This window comes from Hylobates moloch, unplaced genomic scaffold (genome assembly GCF_009828535.3).
Source record: "Hylobates moloch isolate HMO894 unplaced genomic scaffold, HMol_V3 SCAFFOLD_503, whole genome shotgun sequence".
Lineage (NCBI taxonomy): Eukaryota > Metazoa > Chordata > Mammalia > Primates > Hylobatidae > Hylobates > Hylobates moloch.
The window spans coordinates 1-13,289 of NW_026652778.1; the positions used below are offsets into that span (position 1 = coordinate 1).

Here is a 13,289-nt window from a genome sequence, read left to right on the forward strand (position 1 = left end):
TAGATTCTGGATATTAGCCCTTTGTCAGATGAGTAGGTTGCAAAAATGTTCTCCCATTCTGTAGGTTGCCTGTTCACTCTGATGGTAGTTTCTTTTGCTGTGCAGAAGCTCTTTAGTTTAATTAGATCCCATTTGTCAATTTTTGCTTTTGTTGCCATTGCTTTTGGTGTTTTAGACATGAAGTCCTTGCCCACGCCTATGTCCAGTTTCTTCTTCAAGAATTAAAGACCTTCCCTAGAACCTCTGCACAGTGTGAATCCCCCTACTCCACCAGAATGTGGGTTGCCTGCTTAGACTTAGAAGTATTATTTGTTCTGGATCTCAGTTAGTTTTCTTTAATATCTCTCTGACTGCTTGTTTCCGTGCCTCCTTAGGCATTGTGCCATTCCATACAGGCTGATCTCTGTCTCTACACCATCAACTGAGGCATCCGTCATTCTCTTCAAACTTTGACCTTCTTCACCTGTCTTATTGAGCTTTGGTCAGCCAAATCTCCAACCCTCCCTAGGGTGACCAGATGTTCTAGTTTGCCTGAAACTGGCAGCATGCCAGGAAATGGGACTTTTGGTTTTAAAATGAGAACAATCCAGGGCTAACCAGGATGAGTTGGTCACTCTACTCCACATCCTACAACTTGCAACTAGCCAAGTTCACCTAGTCCTAGGGCCAGGAGTATTTCCAGCTCATCCTTGCTTTTCCTGCAATGTTTAGTTCAGGAAATTCTGAGTTTGCAAATAGCTTTTAATCATCATCACCTCCCACCCCATCTCTTATTTTCAAACTGGCGGTGCTACTAGGCAAAGGTATAATTAATTAACCACAAAAGCAAGGTGAAGATAATCATAAACATCTTTAAACCCAGCCTGGGGAAATCAGGTGTTGGTGGTTCAGAAAGATATGCAGCAGTGTGCAGATTGTGATAATATTTCCCTAAATGCATTTCTAAAATGATGGGTATTTTTCTCTGTCTTGCCCTTTATTTTTTACTTAGAAATAATGTATAAGTCTCAGCATCACTTTCAGCCTTGTTATATTGTTCCAACGCCTACAGCTATTTGTACTCCAACTGCTCCATTGCAGCTAAAGTTTGTTTACATATTTCGGTTTTCAGATGAGTCAGCTTCAGGCAGATTTGTTCTCTTATGTGAATTCCCAGCCCTGTCTTCTGCCATTTCTGGGACTACATGGAGCCTGACCCAGCAGTGGGCATGGAAACATGCAGGTGCAGAAATACTAAGGATGAAAAGCTCACTGTAACTTTGCAACAGCTTGAAGATATTGAACTGAAATCTGAAATGTGTTAAGGTAACAAATTTGAAAATGCTCATTTCATTCCTATGCCCTTCACCGCCCAGGTATCTTCTCATTTGCCTTGGGCCGTTTGAAGCAAGCTGACTCCAGGCATACTTGCAGAAAAACAGCCCCATAATAAAGTATGTGTGAAAATGATTGTAGCTTTGGCCAGCACATGGGAAGCAGATGTTTTCCAAGAGAATTGATGGCATCACAGGCCCATCACAATCTGGCCACAATCTGTCTTTCCAGACGCATCAGCCCCCACCCCATACATGTTATACTCAGCCACACAAAATGATTCTCCAAATCCCATTATGCCTTTTCATGCCTCCATTCTTCTTCGCATTTGCTATTTTCATAGTTCAGAATCCTCTATGATCTCCTTTTTTCTCATGCCCACTGATTTTTTAGGATCTCGTTCAGATGTATTCTCTAAAGGCTTTCTGAAATCCAGCAAGCAATTATTTATTCAGGCCTCTTTGCTTCCTTGCCATGGTGAACATTCTTCCGTCTATCAGGCCCCAACAGAGCCTTAAGCCCTGGAATCTGTGCCATCCGGGTATGTCTGAGAACTCCCAGAGTTAGGATACAACAATAAATGGAAGTATTACATGGCAGTGAGCCCGTGGTCCCACCTACTCAGGAGGCTGAGGTGGTAGAATGGCTTAAGTCCAGGAGTTCAAAGCTGCAGTAAGCTATGACCACATCACTGCACTTCAGCGTGGGCAAAAGTGTGAGAACCTATCTCTAAATAATAGTAGTAGTAGTAGTAATAATAATAATAAGGAAGTATTAGCATAAGGAACCTGAAGCTCTATGTGAAAGGGTAAGTATTGCTACTTTGGGACTGACAGCGGACTCAATATCTAAGATTCCTTGGAAGCTGGAAATGTTTCCCCCTTTAATCTTAAAGTCAGTTGAGGTAGCTGATATTTTTGCTTCCCCAGCACTCTTTCCAATGGCTCTTCTTCCAGTGTCTGATAGACATTGTCCCTGCCACAGTAGTGGTCATGGCCAGAGAGGCTTGGCCAAGCACAGAACTCCTTCTCTTGGCAAACAGTGATTGGCCCAGGGGATGGCCCATGACCCAAATAGTCCATCAGAATTTTTCTCTGGGAGTGATACGTAAACAGTAGGAGGAGACACTGAAGAGGCTGGTTCAGAGTGTGAAAAAAGAAGTTAAAGGCTCAAACCAATTAATATTACAGAAGTTAAAAGCTGCTGCCATGGTAATAGTGACAGGATCAGCAAGAATACAAGGAACAAGTTCTTTTTCCCAAAAATTCTGTCTTTCTATCTCCTTCCAGTGCCCCTGCTGGCAGAACCTAACAGGAAGCCAGATGGCAAAGAGAGCATTTAGTTTGTAGAGTTCTAGCTCTGAGCACCTTTTATTTGCCATATTGTGAACTACAAGTCAGGCATAGATATTGACTGCTCCCTCAAGATTCTCATAATCAATAGAAGAGATAAACGATAAAGATAGAATATAAGTACAGTCTACATAAGGACCAAGTGTAGTGGGAACACAGTCCTGGGGCCCCTAGCCCAGGCTGAGCCAGGAGGCTCAGATAGGGAATTTCTAAAGTAATCTACATTAGAGATTAGAGGAAGTTTCACCAAAGTAGGTGGTGGGAATAAACATAAGAAGAAAGAACTGAGACTTCTTGGATCTCAAATTTGACTGCATTTGAGAATCACCTGGAAGCTTATAAAAACCTCAATGCCCAGGCCTCTTCTAGACCAATGACATAAGACTCCCTTGAGGTCAGATCCAGTATTTAAAAAAAAATATTCCAAATGATTCCAATGTGTATCAAATATTTGAAAAATGTTAAGTTGACAGAGCTTGAGGACTAATTGCATATATGGTGAAGAAGAGGAAAGAGAGTTCAAGATCTCTCTCTAGTTTCTGGCCTAAGCAACCCTGTAGAGGGCAGATGGTGAGATAAATGTTTCTAGTATAATCATATATTGTTTTGTCATTTCCAAGGTGCCCTGTAAATGTGTTATGTAAACAGAAACTACTTAATAAATTTTATTGGATAAATTACTTCCCATGATGAGAGGGGAAGGCATAATAAGCAGGGTTTTAGAAAGATATGGCAAGTGCTACCAGCAAGTGCTTAGTAAAGGTTTGAAAGAAAATCAGTAGTGATGGCTGTAAGTGATTAATCTAATGTGTATGGGTAGTGGACACAAGTAAGAAGCACACCTACATTAAACATGCACAAACATCCTCTCAGTAGGGCAATTTTCAACCAGAACTAAGGCTTTCCAATCAGAACTAATACTAATGCTTAAATATGATACTTAAAATAATTATTTATAAAAATCATTAAACACAAGTTATGCTAGGCTCTTGCGTGTTAATTATTGCTGCCATTCACCAGATATTTCCAGATCTGCCTCTTACCAGGCACATGGTAGAAGTATGATTCCTGGCCCCTTTATGTTTTCAAGGGTCACATGACCAGTTCTGTCAAATAACTTGATCTCAAATTCCTGGCCTCAAAAGATCTTCCTGCCTTGGCCTCTCAAAGTGCTGGGATTACAGGCATGAGCCTCCATGCCTGGTATGTCCAATAACTTGAAAGTGGAAGTGACTCTAGGCCACAGCATTCAATTTCCAAGCATTTACTAAATTAATTAGTTATAAGATTCTCCAGGGCTCTTATATTTCTCAGGCAGAGTAACCAACAAAATCAAAGATGGTGGCTTCTGCATCAACCTGGTTTCTTAAGCAACTATGATATGTCCAACCTCTGATGGCCATGAGCTAAAAGTACATCTTTTAACAACCAGGCTGATCTGAAATTAACCAGCAACCAGGTTGTTTGTTATGGCAGCATAAGGCAGCCAATCCTGATTGATACACACTTTAACTGAGGAAGATTTCTCCTTCTAACTCCCTGGTCCTTATTTTCTATGTTTACTCAATTAGAGATGCCATGTCTGTCCTTATGATGCCTCTTTTACATTGTACAGCTTCGTAGATCTTCAGATGCATTTTACTCCTGTCTCCAATTAGAATACAAACTCCTTCAGGGCAAGAACTGATCCCAAATAAATTATGTAACGTCTCTAAGCCACAGTTCCTTAACCTGTTAAATGGAAATATTTAAAAAATTCCTCATAGCTTTTCAGGAGTGTTAAGATGAGCACACATAGAATATCAACCACAGAGCCTAATAGAAAATAAACAATCAAAAATTACTATCTAATTTACTTTCCTTCCATTCATCTTTGTAGCCCCCACAAAATTTAGCACGTTGCTAGCTCAAAATTATAGTTATGCACTGATTATCTACTATGTGCCAAACCCTAACTAGATGTTATTTTAACCCTTAATTAAATATGTATTATTATATGTAACTGCGTTTCCATTTTTATGGGCAAGAATATTGAGCCTCAAAGAGATTAAATATAATAAATAACTTGCTCAAATGGAAAGAGCTAGTTTTCAAATATGTTGCAACTTCAAATCCTCTGCTTGTTCTCCCACAAAGCACACTGCTTCCTTTAGTTGTTATATAGGAATCAATGTGGTTTGAGACTACAAAAGTGATACACTTTATCTATCTACTTATGTATTGTCATAATATTCCTCATTTCTAAGAAGCTATTGAATGTAAGATCCATTATTAATTTATTTTTGAAAAGGAAACACTAACATCAAATGTAGATATGGATTTTTAAGTTTATCTTAATTTCAAAAATTCAAGATGAAAGGAAAAAACAGGGTAGTTAGAAATGATTAAATATCTTGATATAAATAGAGATAAGGTGAGGCACTGTATCAAAATGACACTTTACTTATATGTTAATGTCTGAAATACTCAAAACAACACTGAGAAAAGGTGTCACTGTTCCCAGTTACAGTTGGAAAAATAGAGACGTAAGAGGACCTGAGGAGAGGCAGCCCCAGCAGGCATGTCAACACTGTCTTTGTATGTTAGGCGGAGTTGGTGCCTATTGTGCGGAGTGATTTGGGATTTCAGAGTTACTGGTCAGTCTCTTTAAAACACTTTCTCAATTGCCTTTAGATGAAATCGACTATGAGGCAGTTCCTGAAATTGTGTGATTTACTGTCCTGAGTACGGCAGGGTAGAAGGTCCCCAGGGAAATGTGCGTGCAGAGCAAGGGAAGGATTGTGTCTCTTCCTCACCTTCCTCCCCAGACACCCACCACTGTGCCAGGCAAAGTGCTATCACTGTGGTGTGTACGAAGCTCTGCAAGGTAAGACACAATTCAGCTTGATGAGTGCCAGGGATAGCAGTTTCCTCAGCCTCACAAGAGAAGAAGAGAAACTCTGGTGGGCCATGGTGGCTCATACCTGTAATCCTAGCACTTTGGGAGACCAAGGCAGGCAGATCACTTGAGGTGAGGAGTTCAAAACCAGCCTGGCCAACATGGTGAAACCCTGTCTCTACTAAAAATACAAAAAAAAAAAAAAAATTAACCAGGCATGGTGGCAGGCACCTGTAATCCCAGCTACTCAGGAGGCTGAGGCAGGAGAATCTCTTGAACCAGGGAGATGGAGATTGCAGTGAGCCAAGATCATGCCACTGCACTCTAGTCTGGGCGACAAAGTGAGACTTTGTCTCAAAAAAAAAAAAAAAAAAAAAAGAAAAAAAGAAAAGAAAAGGAAGAAAGAAACTGTGGGCTTTATAAAAGGAAATTGAAGTTACAGACAATTTGGCACCAGGGAACTAAAAAGATCAAAGACCCTGGATGCCAAGAATTTGATGATATCAAGGGGCTGTGCTAATAAAATGCTTCAACACAGAGCAAGGACCCTTGCAAGTCATGGGTGTACTGTTTGCTCCATTCCTTTCCAAAACCTCCTAATGATGTCCTCTGTGCTAGAAATGTCCATGAACTCCTAAACAGAGGGAAGCTCTACAGCTGACACAAGAGTCTTGCCTGGCAATAAAGTTTTTAAGCAAGGGTGTTCAATTTCACTATGCTCAACCATTTTGACTTCCAAGAAATTAACTAATGAAGCTCATGTCAGCCCAGCCAGAGGCTCAGTTGTCTATAAGGCACATGGGTCTGTTTTTAACTGGCTGCATGGAATAAAACTTCCTTCCAAGTGATGATTAGCTAAAGTAATATGGAACTCATTGCTGCCTCTTATTTGTCCAAAGTCCTGCTGGATACAGCCAAAAATCTCCTAAAGGGTATACTAGCCACACAATCTACCTGAATGGCTGAAATATATCCCCAGTTTAGACTCAATCAACTTGGAAGTCTGTACCTTAGTACATCTGATCAATTCCTTAGGGGATTATTTTTACTGCCTTGCCCTTTTACTGAACTGTCTTTGTGGGAGACCATCAAACTCTGTTGAGGGTGGCTATAAGAAGACACAGCTCACTGTACTCGTTCCTGAGTCTACTGAGAGGGTGTTGTTGAGCACATCAATCATTACATCACACACTGTACTTTTCTGAGGATGCTGGGGAGAAATTTCTGTCTGCTTCCAGCAATAAGAATAGAACAAATCTATTTATATCTTATAAACACTGTGAACTATGTAACAGGCAGAGTTTTTAAAATTTCCTTTTAGTTGCCATCTCTTATAAAATAATTTTTGGAACATAATAAGTATTTATAATATGCACATTTAGTCTCATCCTTGCTATTCTTAGGTCCCACCTTGTTTCTCTTTATTCTTTTACCCCTAATTTTAATCTATTATATCTTGCTCTGTATTATGCAAGTTACCTTAAATCTCTTTTGCAACAAAATTGGGGTTCTTAAATAGATTTGTTATGTTGGGCTGATGCTGGTATTCTAATTAGATCCATTCCTTCCTCTTTAAAGTGTTTTTTTAAAAATATTCTTCTATTTAAATGAAAATAATTCTGGACAGGACTATGTGAGATAGCATATTAAACTGTCATCAGACACTTATACCTCATTTTCTATTATTTGAATAAAGAAAGAGATATCTGGTTGGGACTCTATTTATGTAAAATTGAATGAGGGGGAGAAGATAGAAAAAAAGTGGATTTTTAACAAAATAGAGTAACAACTTTCAATGTCTATAAGATCAGAATAATAGGATAACACCAAGAAATTAGAAGTTAATTGAATCATATGCCATGCCCTGCATTTTAGTCCAAATAACCAACTGTCCAAATTGAGAATGAGAGAGTGTCATTTAACCAGAGTTCAGATGGAAAAAAGATCCAAGAAGTTTGGACGATTACTAGTTAACTATCTGACTCAAATTTGTTATCACTAATTATAAAGCTTTGAAGTCTTAAGCAGGAGTCATGGAGGACCCATACCAAGTTCATGGTAAGGTAACGATCTTAGGGTAAATTTGGCATTGATTAATACACATCTGGAAAAGGGAACTAGTTCAGGATAACTTTTTTTTTTTTTTTTTTTTTTTGAGATGGAGCCTTGCTCCTTCGCCAGGCTGGAATGCAGTGGTGTGATCTCAGCTCACTGCAACCTCCACCTCCCGGGTTTAAGCAATTCTCCTGCCTCAGCCTCCTGAGTAGCTGGGACTACAGGTGTGTGCCACCATGCCCAGCTAATTTTTTGTGTGTTTTTAGTAGCTGGGTTTTCACCATGTTGGCCAGGTTAGTCTCCATCTCTTGACCTCATAATCCACCCACCTCGGCCTCCCAAAGTACTGGGATTACAGGTGTGAGCCACCATGCTGGGCCCAGGATAACATTTTAAGAGGAACATGAACTATCTGGAATTTGGGACAATGGTAATACATATGTTAAAAATACTGGAAACCAGGCCATGTGGAGAATTATTTAAAGTATCATGTTGCAATACAGTGAGATAGAACATGGTTTTGAAGTTAAACCCACCTGGGTTCAAGTATTTGTTACCACTTGCTAGCAACTTGAATTAAGTTTCTTCTATCTGACTCTGTATCTCTAGTGTGAATGTATTTAACAAATTACTTTTCTTCTTGGGAGGAAGGAGCAAGACACAGAAGACATGGAGATCCATATAGAATCATAAGAAGGTAAAAAAGAAGGAAAAAATTTAAGAGACTACACACAGCCTAAAAGTAAGGAAACAGCTAAAAATTATATTAGAAAGGTAGTAGGAAGTATAATCTGTGTGGAATTGAATTCAAAATATGTATACAAAGTGAGCTAACTGTGTTTTAGAAAACAGATTTTGGTGGTCAGCATATCATACTATATATGACATTTTTATCATCTTCAGGAAAAACTAGACTATCACATTTATAATAGAGTCAAAAGCAGAAATGTATTATCATAGCAACTTGGAGAATCAACCATTGTAGGCATAGTGAAAAGGAAAGGAGTTGAGTTCAAATTCACACACTGTAACTGACTAGTTATGTGACCTTAGGCAAGATTAACTCCATTTAACTTCACTTTTTTCAAATGTAAAATAGGAAGTATAGAAGTTGATCCTTGCCTAGCTTACAGGATTGACACATGACTTCATGTAAAATTCTATTTGTATTTTGTAAAGTATAATATCCTACAAAACTTTTATTTTCATCATGACTGGTATGATTAAATATGAAATTACATAGTAATCAAAGGGATTGTGAGTGTGGATGGGCCTCAGCATGAGTTCCCACTGTCCCAGAGAAAAGCCCTTGTCTTCAAGAGGCATGTATAAATAATAGTAATCACAGAAAGAGAGAGAGCTATAAGTGCCAGGAAGATTCCATTTTCAACGCTTGGCAGTTAAATAGGAATTACTCTTATATGCTGCATTTATTTGGAGATAGGTAGAGATAAATCGATCGATAGATAATAGATGATAGATAAGTAGAGAGATAAATAGATTAGATAGATACAAGATAGCTGATAGATAGATGATAGATAGATTATAGATAGGTGTATTAATCCATTTTCACATAGATACAAAGACATACACAAGACTGGGTGATTTGAAAAGAAAAGAGATTTAATTAAGTCACAGTTCCACATGGCTGGGGAGCCTCAGAAAACTTACAATCATGTTGAAGGGGAAGCAGGGGAAGCAGGCACGTCTACATTGCCTGCAGGTGAAAGAGAGCATGTGAGAGCACAGGAAAAATTACCACCCATAAAACCATTAGATTTCATGAGAATTCACTCGCTATCATGAAAACAGCATGAGGGAAACTGCCCCCATAATCCTATTGCTTCCCTCCCTCAACACATAGCGATTACATGTCTCTCTCTCCACATGTGGGGATTACAATTCGAGATGGAGATTTGGGTGGGGACACAGAGCCAAACCATATCAGTAGGTAGATAAATAGATAGATGAGATAGTAGATAGATAGAAGACAAATGATAGGTAGATAGATTATAGATTATAGATAGGTAGGTAAATTGATTAGACAGACATATAAATAGATGATAGATGTTAGGTAGATAGATAAATAGATTAGATACATAGATAGATGATAGAAGATAGATGATATTAGTGTGATAGGTGTATTAGTCCATTTTCACATTGCTACAAAGACATACCCGAGACTGGGTAATTTATAAAGAAAAGAGGTTTAAGTAAGTCACAGTTCCACATGGAAGTTCCACATAGGTAGATAAATGGTGGATGATTAGATACGTGATAGCTAGTTAGATAGATAAGACTTTGGGGGTGAGATAACTGACAGGTGCATTCCTATTAACTGGAAAACTTTTGTTTTTATGGACAGAAGAATGGAGTAAGGCTTTCATTTTGAAAGTACATGTTATAATAATGCAATATTTTATATAAAGGAAGTGAGCAATTAGTATGTCCATGCTTTAAACAGGGTGGGGAAAGAATCTAAAGCAGTGGCTGGATCAGAAAGTAACTTTCAACAGCTGAATATCTGATATAGTTTGATAGTTTGTGGTAAGAAAAAAGAAAAGAAAAGAAATGACTCTTCCCCAAAGATGTCCACTTAATCCCCAGAAACTGTGAATGTGGTATATATATGGCAAAAAGGGATTTAGGGTTGCAGGGAGAATTAAGGTTGCTAATCAACTGATCTGAACATAAGAAGATTAACTGGGATTATCTGGGTGGGTCCCTTGGAACCTCACGGATTCCACTCTGTAAGAGGAAGAAGGATCAGACAGGAGATGCAAGGTGAAAAGGACTTGACCTTGTGACTAGCTTTGAAGATGAAGAATGGAGGCTGTGAGTCTTCCTTGACTACCTGTATTTCCTTATACAGGTAGCCCCTAAAAGCTTGGAACTGCCCTCAGACTACAGCCAGGAAGCAGACAGGGACTTCAGTTCCACAGCCACAAGGAGCTGAATTCTGCCAACCAGAATGAGCAAGAACATGGATTCTCCCCTGAAGCCTCCAGAAAAGAATGCAGCCTACAGTCAGCACTTTAAGTCCCATGCAACCTATAATAGATTTCTGACCTACAGAGCTTTAATGTCGTAAATTGGTGTTGTTTGAAGTCATGAAGTTTGCGGTAGCTTGTTATGACAGTAATTGAAAACTAATACCTGGTCCTTTTAGCAGAATTACCAGCACCCTGTAATGTGTCATTCACGCATATCTTTTTTTTTTTTGGTGGGGGCGGGGAGACAAAACTCTAGAGTTTAATCTTCCCTCTTGACTGACTTGGAAGTGTTCCTGTCAATATAAAAGATCTTGTTGGGGGTGGTGGAGAAGCCGAAGCCGGCTCCGCGGCTGTACTTCCAGCTCATGGCCCGGTCGTAGTCCTGCTGCAGGTTCTGCTGCAGGCTGTCGGCTGCCTTCTTGCTGAGGGCCATGTTGGGCCTTGCAATCGTGCTGGGGGTGGGGGGGAGGCAGCTGAACGAAGTGGACAGGTTTGTTTGTTTGTTTTCAGACGGAGTTTCGCTCTTTCACCCAGGATGGAGTGCAGTGGCTTAATCTCGGCTCACTGCAACATCTGCCTTCCTGGTTCAAGCGATTCTCCCACCTCAGCTTCCCAAGTAGCTGGAATTACAGGCACATGCCACCACGCCCAGCTAATTTTTGTATTTTTAGTAGAGTCGGGGTTTCACCACGTTGGCCAGGCTGGTCTGGAACTCCTAACCTCGTGATCCACCCGCCTCGGCCGGGACAGATTTTTGAAGCCACCCATAAGTTTGAGAAATTTCAGTTTCTGTTCCTCGTTCTCAAAACCACTAGTATCCCACTGGCCAAACTGGGTTCCCGTCCACTTCCAGGTTTCAGAAGCTTCCGTTTTGCCTGACTCGCGATGGACCTCTTCTTGAAAGGCCTTTCCCCTCACCTGGTCTATGTGTGCCTGGTCCATATTGCCTTTCTTTTCCAACACCACCTCTAAGTCGGTGTCTGTTTCCTCCTTCCAAGGGTCTCCTGCTACCCCACTCTCTTTCCTCTTATTTTTTCTTCCTTTTCAGAGCCGGCTCCTCGGTGACCTTCTTCTTGGACTTCATCTTTTTCTTCGCGGGGGCCTTAGGGCCATCTCCTATAGGGATGTATTCTGGAGCCTCAACTTTGACTGGTTTAGTTTTACTTCCTTTATGGGGGCTGCTCTCCAAGGACCTGGAGGCTTGGAGTGGCCTGGGAGGACGTCTCCCTCCTGGTGGAATTTTTTTTTTCTTCTTCACCTTCCCACTGTGTTCCCTGGGGCTCTTCTGCTTCTGTTTCTGCCCCAAGGCTGCCTGTTCCTCACCGTCCTTCCCCACTGAGCAAGTGTCCACAGCATCCCGGGCTCGCAGAACCAAGGGTCCTGGGCTGAGAAGGCTGTGGGGTCCTGGGCCCCCTATTTTTTGCCTTCTTGTGTTTTTTGAGTTTCTTTCCAACTCTGGTTTCCTCCTCACTGTGTCTGAGGTCTGGGGAGGTTTTCACCCCAGAGGCACGGGACATAGCCTGAGGTGACTTCTTTTTCTTCTCCCCACTGAGGAACTTCAAGTGGCCAAGCACCTGCTTCCTGGGGCTAGGTGACTTCTCTGTCCATCTGGCACACAGCGTGGTCTCAGGTTCTACATGCTCCTCGCAAAGGGCACTGACACCCTTCTTTTTCTCCTTCTTTTTCTTCACTAGAGGCATCTCAGGTGCCTGCCCATGTACTACACTCTTAGAGGGGGATGTGGCTCTTATAGAAGAAACATCGTCAAAGTAATCATCATTGTTTAAAACTGAGTATTGAGTCTCTGGTTCTTTGACCACTTTCTTCTTCTTTTTCTTCTCTGGGAGCCCAGGGCCCAGGTCTACTTTGTGTGTCTTGGTGATCATTCCGGTGGGCCAAACTTCCCCATCCCCCTTCATGCATATCTTAAAGACTATTCGAAAATAAAATGTTTATTGTGTTACTGAATTTTTATAGGAATGAGTGCTCATTCAGCTTCCAGACACTCATAAGGCAAAAGCACTATCTGTTAAGTGTGGTTAAGGGGGCAGCTAAAACCTGGGATGCATATATTTCGTAATAGCACAAGGACAACCAAAAGAGGGATAGATCTTAGGAGAAGCACTGGAAGAAAATATCTCAAGAAGATGCTTCATTTGCCACAAAAAGGTGGATGTAAGAACATGGGCAAAAGTAGGGGAAAACAGGATATTTTTGGCAGTGTCACTCATAGGGGCAAATAAATCAAGTGTAGGGAGGGTATAAGGCTAACCAATTATCTCTAGACATGAGATATTTGTAGAATATTAGATGTAAGACAGAAAGAAAATTATTGAAAAGCACGAAGGCAAACTTATGAAGTTTCTATTCAAAAACACAATTGGAAAGCAATTGTTAATTGTGAGCATTTATTGTAAAAGCAGTGGTGGTATTCATAGGAATAATAAAACTAATGTTAAGGGAAAATGATGACATATAACATTAAGTGCTTATTGTTTGTCATCAGTATAAATGCTGTATTTACCCGTGTAATCCTTTCAACAACATTGAATGTTAACTTCTATTATCACCCTTTTTCACGTTGAGCAAAACTGAGACAAAGATGAAGTAACTGCCCCAAATCAAAAGGTAAATAAATGGTAGAACAGGAATTTGAACCCAGATCTTCTATTTCAAGAATGCATAATCTTACCCACT

At 40.3% G+C, this 13,289-nt stretch overlaps 1 pseudogene; it reads right to left on the reverse strand.

The window, feature by feature from the left end:
* Positions 1-10,851: 10,851 nt before the first annotated feature.
* LOC116464366 (lysine-rich nucleolar protein 1-like) lies at positions 10,852-12,478 on the reverse strand (annotated as a pseudogene).
* Between the last annotated feature and the right edge of the window lie 811 nt (positions 12,479-13,289).